This window comes from Nerophis lumbriciformis, linkage group LG26 (genome assembly GCF_033978685.3).
Source record: "Nerophis lumbriciformis linkage group LG26, RoL_Nlum_v2.1, whole genome shotgun sequence".
NCBI classification, from domain to species: domain Eukaryota; kingdom Metazoa; phylum Chordata; class Actinopteri; order Syngnathiformes; family Syngnathidae; genus Nerophis; species Nerophis lumbriciformis.
In genome coordinates, this window is record NC_084573.2 from 6,634,692 (window position 1) to 6,653,232 (window position 18,541).

Consider the following 18,541-nt stretch of genomic DNA (forward strand, 5'->3'; position numbering starts at 1 on the left):
TAGGATGTTCAGCGAATTGCTGGGATCTGTCGCTTGAACAGGGACTTGAACCCTGGACGCTCAGATTAAAAGTCTGATGCTCTACCGACTGAGCTATCCAGACTCTTCTAACAGGAGGTTTGCCCATGGTTGGAGACAAAAACTCAAGCCTGCAAAATGCTTGAACTTGAGCGACTGACGGTTAACCAGTTTTAAATCGTCATACACAGAGAGGTTGCAGACAAAGAACGAAGTCCCTGTCCCAAAGTTGCCAGTTCTAAGATGGACTTACCTTGAATACTGTCCACACTTTCAAACTAAATACTCTTGGGACAAACGTTTTATGGCCAGATGAGACAAAGATTTAACTTTTTGGCTTCACCTCCAGTCAACAGCAAAACGGCTGATACTTGGGCACAATTGGATGTTACAACAAGATGATATCAGACACATATCAAAACTGATACTGAAAAGTTTCAGGCAAATTAAATAATTTTCTAAAATGGTCTTCCCAAATCTCTCAAAAAAGACTTTAAGGTCCACTGAACACTATTACAGGAAAAAAGAGCCACACATTTTTGACAAATTTACTGTGACATTGGAACCAATATTTAAAATTGTATAAAAGTATGGTGCTGATCAGTCTAACGACCTGCAGAGCTGTTTTAATTGGTGGACAACTTTTCAGGTTCAGTTTTTCCAATGTCCTACAGGATACAGGACTGCTGTTGATGTTGTAGCAGAAAATTAGCTTTTGCTGGAAGATAATGAAATTTACCGCCTGAACAGGGACTTGAACCCTGGACCCTCAGATTAAAAGTCTGATGCTCTACCGACTGAGCTATCCAGGCTCTTTTTACTGTACGTTTGTCCATGTTTGGAGACAACAACATTACTGGCACCCTCTTCTAGAAGTAAATTAGTTAGGATGTTCAGCGAATAGCTGGGAACTGTCAACGCTCAGGCCCTGCGATAAGATGGCGACTTGTCCAGGGTGTACCCCGCCTTCCGCCCGATTGTAGCTGAGATAGGCTCCAGCGCCCCCCGCGACCACAAAAGGGAATAAGCGGTAGAAAATGGATGGATGGATGGATGGATGTCAAAGCTCAAGCTTGCAAATTGGTTGAACTAGAACTATTGACGGTTAAGCCAGTTTTAAATCATCATAGACAGAGAGGGTGCAGACCAAGAAAAAAGTCCCTGTCCCAAAGTTGCCAGTTCTAAAATTGACTTACCTTGAATGCTTTTCACACTTTCAAACCAAATACCCTTGGGACAAACGCTTTATGGCCAGATGAGACAAAGATTTAAATATTTGGCTTCACCTCAAGTCAACAGCAAAAAGGCTGATAGTTGGGCACAATTGGATGTTACAACAAGATGATATCAGACACATATCAAAACTGATACTGAAAAGTTTCAGGCAAATTAAATAATTTTCTAAAATGGCCTTCCCAAATCTCTCAAAAAAGCATTTTTTCATAAGTAAAGCCAGGCTCAGTATGACTTAAAGGTCCATTTAACACTATTACAGGAAAAAAGAACCACACATTTTTGACAAATTTACTGTGACATTGGAACCAATATATGAAATTGTATAAAATGATGGTGCTGATACGTCTAACGATCTGCAGAGCTGTTTTAATTGGTGGACAACTTTTCAGGTTCAGTTTTTCCAATGTACTACAGGATACATGACTGCTGTTGATGTTGTAGCAGAAAATTAGCTTTTGCTGGAAGATAATGAAATTTACCGCCTGAACAGGGACTTGAACCCTGGACCCTCAGATTAAAAGTCTGATGCTCTCCCGACTGAGCTATCTAGGCTCATTTTACAGGAGGTTTGTCCATGTTTGGAGACAATAACATTACTGGCACCCTCATCTCGAAGTCAATTAGTTAGGATGTTCAGCGAATTGCTGGGAACTGTCAAAACTCAAGCTTGCAAATTGGTTGAACCAGAACTATTGACGGTTAAGCCAGTTTTAAATCATCATAGACAGAGGCTGCAGACAAAGAAAGAAGTCCCTGTCCCAAAGTTGCCAGTTCTAAAATGGACTTACCTTCAATGCTTTTCACACTTTCAAACCAAATACCCTTGGGACAAACGTTTTATGGCCAGATGAGACAAAGATTTAAGTATTTGGCTTCACCTCCAGTCAATAGTAAAAAGGCTGATACTTGGGCACAATTGGATGTTACAACAAGATGATATCAGACACATATCAAAACTGATACTGAAAAATTTCAGGCAAATTAAATAATTTTCTAAAATGGCCTTCCCAAATCTCTCAAAAAAGCATTTTTTCATAAGTAAAGCCGGGCTCAGTATGACTTAAAGGTCCATTTAACACTAATACAGGAAAAAAGAGCCACACATATTTGACCAATGTACTGTGACATTGGAGCCAATATTAGAAATTGTATAAAAGTATTCTGCTGATCCGTCTAACGATCTGCAAACAGAGCTGTTTTAATCGGTGGAAAACTTTTCAGGTTCAGTTTTTCCAATGTCCTACAGGATACAGGACTGCTGTTGATGTTGTCTTCTGGGTAGCAGAAACATTGCTTTTTCTGGAAGATAATGAGTTTTACTGCCTGAACAGGGACTTGAACCCTGGACCCTCAGATTAAAAGTCTGATGCTCCACCGACTGAGCTATCCAGGCTCTTCTACCTGGAGGTTTGCCCTTGGTTGGAGACAATAACATTACTGGTACCCTCATCTAGGAGTAAATAAGTTAGGATGTTCAGCGAATAGCTGGGAACTGTCAAAGGTCAAGCCTGCAAATTGCTTGAACTAGAGCGACTGACGGTTAAGCTAGTTTTAAATCGTCATAGACAGAAAGGTTGCAGACAAAGACTGAAGTCCCTGTCCCAAAGTTGCCAGCTCTAAGATAGATTTACCCTTGGGACAAAAGTTTTTTGGCCAGATGAGACAAATATTGAGCTACTTTGCTTCACTACCAATCAACAGCGAAAAGACTTAGCTTTGTACACAACCGGGTGTTCCAACAAGACAATATCAAAGACATAAAAACTGGTTTTAAAGGGTTTCAGGAAATTGAGTTTCTGGAATGTCTGTTCCAGAGATTTACTTTAACCCTACTAAACTTTTGTGAACAATGCTTAGAAGCTGAATCTGTGCCAAGAACGCAACACACTAATATCAAACCTACCAGTATTGCCAAGAAGAGGGGTTAAATATGCAACCAGAATGTTGCCATAAGCATTTTGTTTCATTTGTATGTGTTTTTCTACAATGGTGAGAGTTTCCGAATTTATTCAGTTGTAGAACATAAGACTTTCATTTGAGAGTTGCTGGGATACGAGTCCCTGTTCTGCTGACCAAAAATATGTTCTGACAATACCCTGCGAAGTATTCCTTTTTGCATTCAGAAGTCAACAAGTAATTCCTTGGGTATATTTCAAAGCGTATGTCCAAATTAATGGACTCCAGCTGAAATAGCTCAGTTGGGAGAGCGTTAGACTGAAGATCTAAAGGTCCCTGGTTCAATCCCGGGTTTCAGCATCATGCTGTTGGCTATTAATATTGGGTTATCACTGAGGAGGATTTTATGCCATATACAGCATCTAAAAGATGTCCCTGACCTGCTAATCTTGCTGGTGCAGTCTTAAAATCAGTTGTCATAAACCGTTTTGTCATGCTTGACCTGGATAGCCATTATGTTGTTTGATGGTGTATTGTCCTTTTGCCAAAGTTTTTTCTTAAAATGATTATTAAATCGTGTTGTTACAAACACACGTAATTGTGTTGCCTTGGGGTGTTGTATTAGACTGTATCACTTGAAACCAACAGTGTGCTCAGTGTAATGTGAGGGTGCATCTAACACATCTACAGAAAAGATCAACCATACATTTTTCCTACGATTACACTGTCTAACAGTTGGAAGTCCAGGTAATGTGTTTGAAACCTTGATATAATCTGTGTAACACTTTCCCACTTGAGCTGAAGTGGTCGTAAGGAAAATTTTTGGTTTCAGTTTTTCAAATGAAAAATAGAATGAACGACTGCTGTTGATGTAGAATTTTGTCAAGGAAAAAAGGAAACCTTTTGAAGAAGAACCATACTGGTGCCTTCGGATGATAATAAATCAGTTTAGTTGTTCAGTGACAAGCTGTGAACCATCAAGGCTCAAGCCCACCAATTGTTTGAAACCCAGCCTCACTGTTGACAGTAAAGTAGTTTCCTTCCCAGATTTTTCAAAAAAGCAGTTTTTCAAATGTAAAACCGGGCTCAGTATGACTTAAAGGTCTATTACAGGAAAAAAAAGCCACAAATTTTCGACAAATTAACTGTGACATTGGAGCCAACATTTGAAATTGTATAAAAGTACTCTGCTGATCCGCAAACAGAGCTGTTTTAATTGGTGGACAACTATTCAGGTTCAGTTTTTCCAATGTCCTACAGGATACAGGACTGCTGTTGATGTTGTCTTTTGGGTAGCAGAAAATTTGCTTTTCCTGGAAGATAATGAGATTTACCGCCTGAACAGGGACTTGAACCCTAGACCCTCAGATTAAAAGTCTGATGCTCTACCGACTGAGCTATCCAGACTCTTCTAACAGGAGGTTTGCCCATGGTTGGAGACAACAACATTACTGGCACCCTCATCTAGGAGTAAATAAGTTAGGATGTTCAGCGAATAGCTGGGAACTGTCAAAACTCAAGCCTGCAAAATGCTTGAACTTGAGCGACTGATGGTTAAGCCAGTTTTAAATCGTCATAGACAGAGAGGTTGCAGACAAAGAACGAAGTCCCTGTCCCAAAGTTGCCAGTTCTAAGATGGACTTACCTTGAATGCTATCCACACTTTCAAACCAAATACCCTTGGGACAAACGTTTTATGGCCAGATGAGACAAAGATGCAACTATTTGGCTTCACCTCTAGTCAACAGCAAAACGGCTGATACTTGGGCACAATTGGATGTTACAACAAGATGAAATCAGACACTTATCAAAACTGATACTAAAAAGTTTCAGGCAAATTAAATAATTTTCTAAATTTTTTTTCCCAAATCTTTCAAAAAGCAGTTTTTCATAAGTAAAGCCGGGCTCAGTATGACTTAAAGGTCCATTTCACACTATTACAGGAAAAAAGAACCACACATTTTTGACACATTTACTGTGACATTGGAACCAATATTTGAAATTGTATAAAAGTATGGTGCTGATACGTCTAACGATCTGCAGAGCTGTTTTATTTGGTGGACAACTTATCAGATTCAGTTTTTCCAATGTCCTCCAGGATACAGGACTGCTGTTGATGTTGTAGCAGAAAATAAGCTTTTGCTGGAAGATAATGAAACTTACCACCTGAACAGGGACTTGAACCCTGGACCCTCAGATTAAAAGTCTGATGCTCTACCGACTGAGCTATCCAGGCTCTCCTACACGGAGGTTTGCCCTTGGTTGGAGACAATAACATTACTGGCACCCTCATCTAGAAGTAAATAAGTTAGGATGTTCAGCGAATAGCTGGGAACTGTCAAAGCTCAAGCCTGCAAATTGCTTGAATTAGAGCGACTGACGGTTTTTAAATCATCATAGACAGAGAGGTTGCAGACAAAGAACAAAGTCCCTGTCCCAAAGTTGCCAGCTCTAAGATAGATTTACCCATGGGACAAAAGTTTTTTTTGCCAGATGAGACAAATATTGAGCCACTTTGCTTCACTACCAATCAACAGCGAAAAGACTGAGCTTTGTACACAACCGGGTGTTCCCACAAGACAATATCAAAGACATAAAAACTGGTTTTAAAGGGTTTCAGGAAATTGAGTTTCTGGAATGTCTGTTCCAGAGATTGTACCTTAACCCTACTAAACTTTTGTAATCAATACTTAGAAGCTGAATCTGTACCAAGAACGTAACACAACAATATCAATCCTACCAATATTGCCAACAAGAGGGGTTAAATATGCAACCAGAATGTTGCCATAAGCATTTTGTTTAATTTGTATGTGTTTTTCTACAATGGTAAGACATCCCGAATTGTTCAGTGGTAGAACATAAGACTTTCATTTGACAGTTTCTGGTAGGGCTGCGAATCTTTGGGTGTCCCACGATTCGATTTAATATCGATTCTTGGGGTCAGGATTCGATTCAAAATCCTTTTTTTTTTCAATTCATCACGATTTTTGATTCAAAATCCTTTTTTTTTTTCAATTCAACACGATTCTCGATTCAAAAACGATTTTGTTCCCGATTCAAAACTATTCTTTGTTCATTCAATACATAGGATTCCAGCAGGATCTACCCCAGTCTGCTGACATGCAAGCAGAGTAGTAGATTTTTGTAAAAAGCTTTTATAATTGTAAAGGACAATGTTTTATCAACTGATTGCAATAATGTAAACTTGTTTTAACTATTAAATGAACCAAAAATATGACTTATTTTATCTTTGTGAAAATATTGGACACTGTGTGTTGTCAAGCTTATGAGATGCGATGCAAGTGTAAGCCACTGTGACACTATTGTTCTTTTTTCTTTTTATAAATGTCTAATGATAACGTCAATGACGGATTTTTAATCACTGCTATGTTGAAATTGTAACTAATATTGATACTGTTGTTGATAATATTCATTTTTGTTTCACTACTTTAGGTTTGTTCTGTGTCGTGTTTGTGTCTCCTCTCAATTGCTCTGTTTATTGCAGTTCTGAGTGTTGCTAGGTCGGGTTTGGTTTTGGAACTGGATTGCATTGTTATGGTATTGCTGTGTATTGTTTTGTTGGATTGATTAATAAAAAATTAAAAAAAAACATTAAAAAAAATAAAAAAATAAAAAAATAAAACGATTTTTTAAAAATGAGAATCGATTCTGAATCGCACAACGTGAGAATTGCGATTCGAATTCGAATCGATTTTTTCCCACACCCCTAATTTCTGGGATAAGAGTGCCTGTTCTGCTGACCAAAAATATGTTCTGACAATCCCCTGCGAAGTATTCCTTTTTGCATTCAGAGGTCAACAAGTAATTACTTGGGTATATTTCAAAGAGTAAATCCAAATTTAAGGATTCCAGCTGAAAAAGCTCAGTTGGGAGGGTGTTAAACCGAAGATCTGAAGGGCCCTGGTTCAATCCCGGGTTTCAGCATCTTGCTGTGGGCTATTGACATCAGGTTATCACTGAGGAGGATTTTGTGCCATATACAGCATCTAAAAGATGTCTCTGACCTGCTAATCTTGCTGGTGCAGTCTTAAAATCAGTTGTCATAAACTGTTTTGTCATGCTTAACCTGGATAGCCATTATGTTGTTTGATGGTGTATTGTCCTTTTGCCAATGTTTTTTCTTAAAATGATTATTAAATCGTGTTGTTACAAACACACGTAATTGTGTTGCCTTGGGGTGTTGTATTAGACTGTATCACTTGAAACCAACAGTGTGCTCAGTGTAATGTGAGGGTTCATCTAACACATCTACAGAAAAGATTAACCATACATTTTTCCTACGATTACACTGTCTCACAGTTGGAAGTCCAGGTAATGTGTTTGAAACCTTGATATAATCTGTGTAACACTTTCCCACTTGAGCTAAAGTGGTCGTAGGGAAACTTTTTGGTTTCAGTTTTTCAAATGAAAAACAGAATAAACGACTGCTGTTGATGGAGAATTTTGTCAAGGAAAAAGGAAACCTTTTGAAGAAGAACCATACTGGTGCCTTCGGATGATAATAAATTAGTTTAGTTGTTCAGTGACAAGCTGTGAACCATCAAGGCTCAAACCCACCAATTGTTTGAAGCCCAGCCTCACTGTTGACAGTAAAGTAGTTTCCTTCCCAGATTTTTCAAAAAAGCAGTTTTTCAAATGTAAAACCGGGCTCAGTATGACTTAAAGGTCCATTGAACACTATTACAGGGAAAAAAAGCCACAAATTTTCGACAAATTAACTGTGACATTGGAGCCAACATTTGAAATTGTATAAAAGTATTCTGCTAATCCTTCTTACGATCTGCAAACAGAGCTGTTTTAATTGGTGGACAACTATTCAGGTTCAGTTTTTCCAATGTCCTACAGGATACAGCACTGCTGTTGATGTTGTCTTTTGGGTAGCAGAAAATGTGCTTTTCCTGGAAGATAATGAAATAAAACGCCTGAACAGGGACTTGAACCCTGGACCCTCAGATTAAAAGTCTGACGCTCTACCGACTGAGCTATCCAGGCTCTTCTAACAGGAGGTTTGCCCATGGTTGGAGACAACAACATGTTAAAACTGGTTAAGCCAGTTTTAAATCGTCATAGACAGAGAGGTTGCAGACAAAGAACGAAGTCCCTGTCCCAAAGTTTTCAGTTCTAAGATGGACTTACCTTGAATGCTATCCACACTTTCAAACCAAATACCCTTGGGACAAACGTGTTATGGCCAGATGAGACAAAGATTTAACTATTTGGCTTCACCTCCAGTCAACAGCAAAACGGCTGATACTTGGGCACAATTGGATGTTACAACAAGATGATATCAAACACTTATCAAAACTGATACTGAAGTGTTTCAGGCAAATTAAATAATTTTCTAAAATGGCCTTCCCAAATCTCTCAAAAAAGCAGTTTTTCAAATGTAAAGCCAGGCTCAGTATGATTTAAAGGTCCATTGAACACTATTACAGAAAAAAAAGCCACACATTTTTGACAAATTAACTGTGACATTGTTGCCAACATTTGAAATTGTATAAAAATATTCTGCTGATCCGTCTAACGATCTGCAAACTGAGCTGTTTTAAGTTTTGAGGTTCAGGTTTTCCAATGTCCAGCAGGATACAGAACTGCTGTTGATGTTGTCTTTTGGGTAGCAGAAAATTAGCTTTTGCTGGAAGATAATGAGATACACCACCTGAACAGGGACTTGAACCCTGGACCCTCAGATTAAAAGTCTGATGCTCTACCAACTGAGCTATCCAGGCTCTTTGTACAGGAGGTTTGTCCATGTTTGGAGACAATAACATTACTGGCACCCTCATCTAGAAATAAATTAGTTAGGATGTTCAGCGAATAGCTGGGAACTGTCAAAGCTCAAGCTTGCAAATTGGTTGAACTAGAACTATTGACGGTTAAGCCAGTTTTAAATCGTCATAGACAGAGAGGCTGCAGACAAAGAAAGAAGTCCCTGTCCCAAAGTTGCCAATTCTAAAATGGACTTACCTTGAATGCTTCTCACACTTTCAAACCAAATACCCTTGGGACAAACGTTTTATGGCCAGATGAGACAAAGATTTAAGTATTTGGCTTCACCTCCAGTCAACAGCAAAACGGCTGATACTTGGTTACAATTGGATGTTACAACAAGATGATATCAGACACATATCAAAACTGATACTGAAGTGTTTCGGGCAAATTAAACCATTTTCTAAAATAGCCTTCCCAAGTCTCTCAAAAAGGCAGTTTTTCATAAGTAAAGCCGGGCTCAGTATGACTTAAAGGTCCATTTAACACTATTACAGGAAAAAAGAGCCACACATTTTTGACAAATGTACTGTGACATTGGAGCCAATATTAGAAATGGTATAAAAGTACTCTGCTAAACCGTTTAACGATCTGCAGAGCTGTTTTAATTGGTGGACAACTGTTCTTCGGCAGAGTTTTATTAACTGGGAAAACACACAGAGAGCAAGTGCATACAAAGTGGAATGAACATGATAAACAGTACAACAGTGCCATCTATTGGAAAAACTACTGCATTACAACACTCCCACTTAGTTTTTTCAATGACAAAGTCCCTTTAAATAATATTACAGAGCCGTGCTCTCCTTTACAATAATATGTCAAACAACAACAAAATATGTTTTGTTTTTTACATTGTTTTCACAGGAACTCTTTTAGTTTGTTTACAATAATTTCACTGAAACTCTTTCACACATTTTTTTTTTTTTTTTTTTTTAAACTTGCTTTGATCAGGCAGCGTTCGGCGTACACCTGTCAAGCACAACTAACCACTTTCTCTAAATAGGGAAAAGTCCAATCTCACCCCTGATATATTCAAACTTCTGTCTAGGCAGTGGTTTGGTAAAGATATCCGCTTTCATGTCATTTGTTGGACAATATTGCAGTTCTATTTGTCTATTCAGCACACATTCACGGATGTAGTGATAGCGAATGTCTATGTGTTTGGTCCTGGAGTGGTTCACAGGATTCTTCGCGATTGCGATGGCTCCTTGGTTGTCTTCCAGGATCACTGTGGACATAGTTTTCACTCCGAGATCACTCAGTAATCTTTTCAGCCAGATTCCTTCTTGAGCTGCTTGACTGAGTGCGATGTACTCCGCTTCTGCTGTTGAAAGTGCAACTGTTGCTTGTTTCTTGCTGAGCCAGCTCACTGCTCCTCCACTCAGTAGAAAAACGTTGCCTGCTGTTGAGCGTCGGTCATCCTGATCTCCAGCCCAGTCAGCATCTGAGAATCCAATCAAGGCTCCAGAGTCTGACTGCTCATACTTGAGAGCAAAGTTCACTGTCCCTTTCAAGTATCGAAGTATCCTCTTCACAGCTGTCGGACGTGCAACATCTGGATTTACGTTGAACTTTGACACAGCACTCACTGCTTGAGCTATGTCTGGTCGTGTGGCCATTGCAGCATACAGTAGACTTCCCACCATTGACTGATAGGTATGCTGGTCCACTTGCTTACTGACACCATCGCTCTTTCTCAATTTGACATTGGCATCAGCGGGAGTTGTCACAGGATTTGCATTATCCATTCCATATTTCTGAAGTATGGCTTCAATGTAATGCTTCTGATGAAGAATTACACGATTCTTCTCTTTATCTTGGATCACAGAGATGCCCAGGATATAGGACAGCTCTCCCATGTCTTTCATCTTGTAGCGCTCCTTGAGAGCCACTTTGAGTTTGTTCATGCTCTCAGTTGACTCTGTTATCACAATCAAATCATCGACGTAAACTGCAAGTATCTCAAGCTCTTTTCTTGATCTCACAAACACACAGGGGTCTGATGTGCTCTGCTTGAATCCGATTTCCATCATGAACTCAGTGAAAGCCTTGCTCCAGCAGCGAGGAGACTGCTTCAGTCCATAGATTGATTTTTTCAGTTTGCATACCAGGTGTTCCTGCCCTGGTTTGATGTAGCCCTCTGGCTGCTCCATGTAGATTTCTTCTTCCAGGTGCCCATTAAGGAATGCAGTTACAACATCCATCTGGTGTACATGTAAAATGTTTTGAATGGCAAAGGACAATAATGTACGAATAGAGCTGAAACGTACCACAGGTGAAAATGTTTCATCATAGTCAGCACCATACAACTGTGAGTAGCCCTTGGCAACGAGCCTGCACTTGTATCTCTCCACTCTTCCATCACTATGATGCTTGACTCTAAACACCCATCTCGATCCTACTGCCTTTTTTTCTCTTGGTAAATTCACCAAGTCCCACGTCTCATTTTCAAGCAGTGAGTCATATTCCAAGTCAGCCGCCTCCTGCCAATCTTTTGCATTAGGACTCACCAATGCTTCTTTTAGTGTGATTGGCTCTGTCACACGACACATATTGGCATGATGATCAACAGTCACTATATCGACAAACTCATCATATCCAAATCTCCTTGGAGCATTTCTGATTCTTCCACTTGTTCTGACAGTGCTGTCAACTGTGACTTCATCATGTTGTGTTTCATTCTCATCTGTTTGTATGGTTATCTCGTTCTCTGAATGGAGTACTTTCATTTCCTGCTTCCAGCTGAAGTTTGATTCATCGAAGATGACATCACGACGGATTAGAATCCTCCTCTTCTCTTCATCATACAGGCGATATCCCTTGGCATTGTTTGCATATCCCACAAAACGAAGCTTCACAGCCTTTTTGTCCAGTTTCCTTCTTTCTTCATCTGGGATATGTGCATAAGCAATACAGCCAAACACCTTCATGTGACTCATGTCAGGTTTCTTTCCACACCATTTCTCATAGGGTGTCTCTTCCTTCAGAACAGCTGTGGGCAGCCTATTCTGTATGTAAGCCGCGGTGGCTAGAGCCTCTGCCCAGAACATCTTTGACAACTTTGCATGTGACAGCATGCTTCTAGCTGCTTCAACTAATGTCCTGTTTTTTCTTTCTGCAACACCATTTTGCTGTGGTGAGTGAGGTACAGTCATTTCATGGTGGATGCCTTGAGACTTCAAATATTCTTGAAACTCCTTTGATGTGTACTCACCACCATTATCTGTCCTCAGCCTTGTGACGCTTAGACCAGACTCATTTGAGAATGTTCTCTCAAATTCCCTGAATTTGATTAGCACCTCATTTTTCTGTTTCAAGAAGTATACCTTGCAGCATCTTGTGTAATCATCAATGAAAGTCACAAAATATTTTGCTCCACCTATAGATTCAGTCTGCATGGGACCACAGACATCACTGTGAATCAGCTGCATCTTGCGTTTGGAACGAATTCCTCCAATCGACTTGAATGGCTTCTTAGCCAACTTGCCTTCCACACATCCTTCACAGAAGGGAATCTCCTTTTTTTCAACAAAGTTCACTCCGTTCACCAGATCTTTGAGTTCTTTAAGCTTGGTAGTGTGACCAAGGCGCTGGTGCCACAGGCTGGCCGCTACAGAAGCACTGTGGCATACAGTTTTACTTCCTTTAATATCCAGCTGATATAGTCCATCAGCTCTTTGTGTTCCCATTCCTTGAAGTGTTCCACTTTTTCCACGTATGTAGCAACGAGACTTTCTGAACTGCACTGTATTCCCTTTCTTGGTAGCAGCTCCCACTGAGAATAAATTCCCAGACAGCTTTGGAACATACAGCACATCATACATTGTGACATTTTTTACATCACTTAATTTGAAAGTCATTTTCAGGTTGACATTTCCAATTCCTAGGGCGTCAACCACCCTGCCGTCACCCAGTTTCACAGAATGTGATTTTGTGAACTGCTGGTATTCTTTAATAATGTCTTTATCCCACGTCATGTGTTTTGATGCTCCAGAATCAATTAACCAATCAGCTTGTTGTGGTTTGTCACTGTTTGCATCCCTGATCACAAAGGCACTTTCAGAGGAATCTTCTTCATCCTCACACATCATGTGCTTGGCCTTGTGGATTTTCTTTTTTGGTTTGTTTTTCAAGGTTGGACATTCGCGCTTGATATGGCCTTCTCTACCACATTTGTAACATCTCCACTTGCTTTTGTCTGCTGCTCCCACTGTCTTGGAGCTATCCTGCACATTTCCCGGAAATTGTGATGACATGGCGGATGCACCACCTGACGTATCACTACTGGAATCATTAGCATTCACTCGCTTTTGCTCTTCATTTATTAATGCTTGCTGAACAAACTTCAGTGTCAAGTTGTCAATCTTTGTTTCTAATGCAGTGACAATTGTAGCATTACTTGGTGGCAAGCTACCCAACAATGTTACAATTTGGTCTTCCTCTTCAATTACAGATCCAATTGCTGATAGCTGATCAGTTAGCTCCTTCATTTGTTTTAAATGATCAGTTAAAGCCTCTCCTTCCTTCATTTCACATCTGAAATATCTTTTCTTCAGGAACAGTTTATTAGCCAAAGTATCCCTCTCAAAATGGGCTTTCAGCGTGGTCCACGCCTCTTTGGGAGTTTGACAGTTTGTTATCAGGTACAACTGGGGTGTACTTACATTTAGCACTAACATAGAGAACGCTTTCTCTCTTAGTCTTGTGAATTCCGCCTGTGCTGCTGCGTTAGCATCTGCGGCTAGCGTCTCCGTCTCCATTAGCATGCCCCATAGTCCTTTAGCCTTTAGCAAGTGTTCCATCTGAAACTTCCATGTTGCCCAGTTCTCTGGTCCGCTCAGTCTGTCAATAAACATTTTATCCTCCATTGTGAGTTCCCACAATACCGTTTATCTTCACACAAATTCCGTGCACAACAGCTTTTTAGCGACAATCTGGGCCCATAACCTGTTCTTCGGCAGAGTTTTATTAACTGGGAAAACACACAGAGAGCAAGTGCATACAAAGTGGAATGAACATGATAAACAGTACAACAGTGCCATCTATTGGAAAAACTACTGCATTACAACAACAACTTTTCAGGTTCAGTTTTTCCAATGTCCTACAGGATACAGGACTGCTGTTGATGTTGTAGCAGAAAATTTGCTTTCGCTGGAAGATAATGAAATGTACCGCCTAAACAGGGACTTGAACCCTGGACCCTCAGATTAAAAGTCTGATGCTCTACCGACTGAGCTATCCAGGCTCTATTTACAGGAGGTTTGTCCATGTTTGGAGACAATAACATTACTGGCACCCTCATCTAGAAGTAAATTAGTTAGGATGTTCAGCGAATAGCTGGGAACTGTCAAAGCTCAAGCTTGCAAATTGGTTGAACTAGAACTATTGACGGTTAAGCCAGTTTTAAATCGTCATAGACAGAGAGGCTGCAGACAAAGAAAGAAGTCCCTGTCCCAAAGTTGCCAATTCTAAAATGGACTTACCTTGAATGCTTCTCACACTTTCAAATCAAATACCCTTGGGACAAACGTTTTATGGCCAGATGAGACAAAGATTTAAGTATTTGGCTTCACCTCCAGTCAACAGCAAAACGGCTGATACTTGGGCACAATTGGATGTTACAACAAGATGATATCAGACACATATCAAAACTGATACTGAAGTGTTTCGGGCAAATTAAACAATTTTCTAAAATAGCCTTCCCAAGTCTCTCAAAAAGGCAGTTTTTCATAAGTAAAGCCGGGCTCAGTATGACTTAAAGGTCCATTTAACACTATTACAGGAAAAAAGAGCCACACATTTTTGACAAATGTACTGTGACATTGGAGCCAATATTAGAAATTGTATAAAAGTACTCTGCTAAACCGTTTAACGATCTACAGAGCTATTTTAATTGGTGGACAACTTTTCAGGTTCAGTTTTTCCAATGTCCTACAGGATACAGGACTGCTGTTGATGTTGTAGCAGAAAATTAGCTTTCGCTGGAAGATAATGAAATTTACCGCCTGAACAGGGACTTGAACCCTGGACCCTCAGATTAAAAGTCTGATGCTCTACCGACTGAGCTATCCAGACTATATTTACAGGAGGTTTGTCCATGTTTGGAGACAATAACATTACTGGCACCCTCATCTAGAAGTAAATTAGTTAGGATGTTCAGCGAATAGCTGGGAACTGTCAAAGCTCAACCTTGCAAATTGGTTGAACCAGAACTATTGACGGTTAAGCCAGTTTTAAACAATCATAGACCGAGGCTGCAGACAAAGAAAGAAGTCCCTGTCCCAAAGTTGCCAGTTCTAAAATGGACTTACCTTGAATGCTTTTCACACTTTCAAACCAAATACCCTTGGGACAAACGTTTTATGGCCAGATGAGACAAAGATTTAAGTATTTGGCTTCACCTCCAGTCAACAGTAAAAAGGCTGATACTTGGGCACAATTGGATGTTACAACAAGATGATATCAGACACATATCAAAACTGATACTGAAGTGTTTCGGGCAAATTAAACAATTTTCTAAAATAGCCTTCCCAAGTCTCTCAAAAAGGCAGTTTTTCATAAGTAAAGCCGGGCTCAGTATGACTTAAAGGTCCATTTAACACTATTACAGGAAAAAAGAGCCACACATTTTTGACAAATGTACTGTGACATTGGAGCCAATATTAGAAATTGTATAAAAGTACTCTGCTAAACCGTTTAACGATCTACAGAGCTATTTTAATTGGTGGGCAACTTTTCAGGTTCAGTTTTTCCAATGTCCTACAGGATACAGGACTGCTGTTGATGTTGTAGCAGAAAATTAGCTTTCGCTGGAAGATAATGAAATTTACCGCCTGAACAGGGACTTGAACCCTGGACCCTCAGATTAAAAGTCTGATGCTCTACCGACTGAGCTATCCAGACTATATTTACAGGAGGTTTGTCCATGTTTGGAGACAATAACATTACTGGCACCCTCATCTAGAAGTAAATTAGTTAGGATGTTCAGCGAATAGCTGGGAACTGTCAAAGCTCAACCTTGCAAATTGGTTGAACCAGAACTATTGACGGTTAAGCCAGTTTTAAACAATCATAGACCGAGGCTGCAGACAAAGAAAGAAGTCCCTGTCCCAAAGTTGCCAGTTCTAAAATGGACTTACCTTGAATGCTTTTCACACTTTCAAACCAAATACCCTTGGGACAAACGTTTTATGGCCAGATGAGACAAAGATTTAAGTATTTGGCTTCACCTCCAGTCAACAGTAAAAAGGCTGATACTTGGGCACAATTGGATGTTACAACAAGATGATATCAGACACATATCAAAACTGATACTGAAAAATTTCAGGCAAATTAAATAATTTTCTAAAATGGCCTTCCCAAATCTCTCAAAAAAGCAGTTTTCATAAGTAAAGCCGGGCTCAGTATGACTTAAAGGTCCATTTAACACTAATACAGGAAAAAAGAGCCACACATTTTTGACCAATGTACTGTGACATTGGAGCCAATATTAGAAATTGTGTAAAAGTATTCTGCTGATCCGTCTAACGATCTGCAAACAGAGCTGTTTGAATTGGTGGACAACTTTTCAGGTTCAGTTTTTCCAATGTCCTACAGGATACAGGACTGCTGTTGATGTTGTCTTCTGGGTAGCAGAAAAATTACTTTTGCTGGAAGAAAATGAGTTTTACCGCCTCAACAGGGACTTGAACCCTGGACCCTCAGATTAAAAGTCTGATGCTCTACCGACTGAGCTATCCAGGCTCTTCTAACAGGAGGTTTGCCCTTGGTTGGAGACAATAACATTACTGGCACCCTCATCGAGAAGTAAATAAGTTAGGATGTTCAGCGAATAGCTGGGAACTGTCAAAGCTCAGGCCCTGCGATGAGGTGGCGACTTGTCCAGGGTGTACGCCGCCTTCCGCCCGATTGTAGCTGAGATAGGCTCCAGCGCCCCCCGCGACCCCAAAAGGGAATAAGCGGTAGAAAATGGATGGATGGATGGATGTCAAAGCTCAAGCTTGCAAATTGGTTAAACTAGAACTATTGACGGTTAAGCCAGTTTTAAACAATCATAGACAGAGGCTGCAGACAAAGAAAGAAGTCCCTGTCCCAAAGTTGCCAGTTCTAAAATGGACTTACCTTGAATGCTTTTCACACTTTCAAACCAAATACCCTTGGGACAAACGTTTTATGGCCAGATGAGACAAAGATGTAACTATTTGGCTTCACCTCCAGTCAACAGCAAAACGGCTGATACTTGGGCACAATTGGATGTTACAACAAAATGATATCAGACACTTATCAAAACTGATACTGAAAAGTTTCAGGCAAATTAAATAACTTTCTAAAATGGCCTTCCCAAATCTCTCAAAAAAGCAGTTTTTCATAAGTAATGCCGGGCTCAGTATGACTTAAAGGTCCATTTAATACTATTACAGGAAACAAGAGCCACACATTTTTGACAAATTCACTGTGACATTGGAACCAATATTTGAAATTGTATAAAAGTATGGTGCTGATACGTCTAACGATCTGCAGAGCTGTTTTATTTGGTGGACAACTTTTCAGGTTCAGTTTTTCCAATGTCCTCCAGGATAGAGGACTTCCGTTGATGTTGTAGCAGAAAATTAGCTTTTGCTGGAAGATAATGAAATTTACCGCCTGAACAGGGACTTGAACCCTGGACCCTCAGATTAAAAGTCTGATGCTCTACCGACTGAGCTATCCAGGCTCTTCTTACAGGAGGTTTGTCCATGTTTGGAGACAATAACATTACTGGCACCCTCATCTAGAAGTAAATTTGATAGGATGTTCAGCGAATTGCTGGGAACTGTCAAAACTCAAGCTTGCAAATTGGTTGAACCAGAACTATTGACAGTTAAGCCAGTTTTAAACAATCATAGACAGAGGCTGCAGACAAAGAAAGAAGTCCCTGTCCCAAAGTTGCCAGTTCTAAAATGGACTTACCTTGAATGCTTTTCACACTTTCAAACCAAATACCCTTGGGACAAACGTTTTATGGCCAGATGAGACAAAGATTTAAGTATTTGGCTTCACCTCCAGTCAACAGTAAAAAGGCTGATACTTGGGCACAATTGGATGTTACAACAAGATGATATCAGACACATATCAAAACTGATACTGAAAAATTTCAGGCAAATTAAATAATTTTCTAAAATGGCCTTCCCAAATCTCTCAAAAAAGCAGTTTTTCATAAGTAAAGCCGGGCTCAGTATGACTTAAAGGTCCATTTAACACTAATACAGGAAAAAAGAGCCACACATTTTTGACCAATGTACTGTGACATTGGAGCCAATATTAGAAATTGTGTAAAAGTATTCTGCTGATCCGTCTAACGATCTGCATACAGAGCTGTTTGAATTGGTGGACAACTTTTCAGGTTCAGTTTTTCCAATGTCCTACAGGATACAGGACTGCCGTTGATGTTGTCTTCTGGGTAGCAGAAAAATTGCTTTTGCTGGAAGAAAATGAGTTTTACCGCCTGAACAGGGACTTGAACCCTGGACCCTCAGATTAAAAATCTGATGCTCTACCGACTGAGCTATCCAGGCTCTTCTAACAGGAGGTTTGCCCTTGGTTGGAGACAATAACATTACTG

At 39.9% G+C, this 18,541-nt stretch overlaps 1 protein-coding gene and 16 non-coding genes across 18 annotated transcripts in view; 2 read left to right on the forward strand and 15 right to left on the reverse strand.

Annotated features, from left to right (window-relative positions):
• The window catches only part of LOC133624003 (uncharacterized), a 174,681-nt gene that overhangs the window by 42,902 nt on the left and 113,238 nt on the right, over positions 1–18,541 (reverse strand). The window lies entirely within an intron of this gene.
• On the reverse strand, positions 31–103 carry trnak-uuu (transfer RNA lysine (anticodon UUU)). The gene has a single exon. It is a non-coding gene; the product is annotated as a tRNA-Lys (tRNA).
• trnak-uuu (transfer RNA lysine (anticodon UUU)) lies at positions 758–830 on the reverse strand. The gene has a single exon. It is a non-coding gene; the product is annotated as a tRNA-Lys (tRNA).
• trnak-uuu (transfer RNA lysine (anticodon UUU)) lies at positions 1,734–1,806 on the reverse strand. Its single transcript has one exon. It is a non-coding gene; the product is annotated as a tRNA-Lys (tRNA).
• trnak-uuu (transfer RNA lysine (anticodon UUU)) lies at positions 2,575–2,647 on the reverse strand. Its single transcript has one exon. It is a non-coding gene; the product is annotated as a tRNA-Lys (tRNA).
• Positions 3,438–3,510, forward strand: trnaf-gaa (transfer RNA phenylalanine (anticodon GAA)). The gene has a single exon. It is a non-coding gene; the product is annotated as a tRNA-Phe (tRNA).
• trnak-uuu (transfer RNA lysine (anticodon UUU)) lies at positions 4,485–4,557 on the reverse strand. The gene has a single exon. It is a non-coding gene; the product is annotated as a tRNA-Lys (tRNA).
• trnak-uuu (transfer RNA lysine (anticodon UUU)) lies at positions 5,314–5,386 on the reverse strand. The gene has a single exon. It is a non-coding gene; the product is annotated as a tRNA-Lys (tRNA).
• trnaf-gaa (transfer RNA phenylalanine (anticodon GAA)) lies at positions 7,023–7,095 on the forward strand. Its single transcript has one exon. It is a non-coding gene; the product is annotated as a tRNA-Phe (tRNA).
• On the reverse strand, positions 8,091–8,163 carry trnak-uuu (transfer RNA lysine (anticodon UUU)). Its single transcript has one exon. It is a non-coding gene; the product is annotated as a tRNA-Lys (tRNA).
• Positions 8,828–8,900, reverse strand: trnak-uuu (transfer RNA lysine (anticodon UUU)). Its single transcript has one exon. It is a non-coding gene; the product is annotated as a tRNA-Lys (tRNA).
• On the reverse strand, positions 14,113–14,185 carry trnak-uuu (transfer RNA lysine (anticodon UUU)). Its single transcript has one exon. It is a non-coding gene; the product is annotated as a tRNA-Lys (tRNA).
• Positions 14,943–15,015, reverse strand: trnak-uuu (transfer RNA lysine (anticodon UUU)). Its single transcript has one exon. It is a non-coding gene; the product is annotated as a tRNA-Lys (tRNA).
• Positions 15,771–15,843, reverse strand: trnak-uuu (transfer RNA lysine (anticodon UUU)). Its single transcript has one exon. It is a non-coding gene; the product is annotated as a tRNA-Lys (tRNA).
• On the reverse strand, positions 16,611–16,683 carry trnak-uuu (transfer RNA lysine (anticodon UUU)). Its single transcript has one exon. It is a non-coding gene; the product is annotated as a tRNA-Lys (tRNA).
• trnak-uuu (transfer RNA lysine (anticodon UUU)) lies at positions 17,581–17,653 on the reverse strand. The gene has a single exon. It is a non-coding gene; the product is annotated as a tRNA-Lys (tRNA).
• On the reverse strand, positions 18,422–18,494 carry trnak-uuu (transfer RNA lysine (anticodon UUU)). Its single transcript has one exon. It is a non-coding gene; the product is annotated as a tRNA-Lys (tRNA).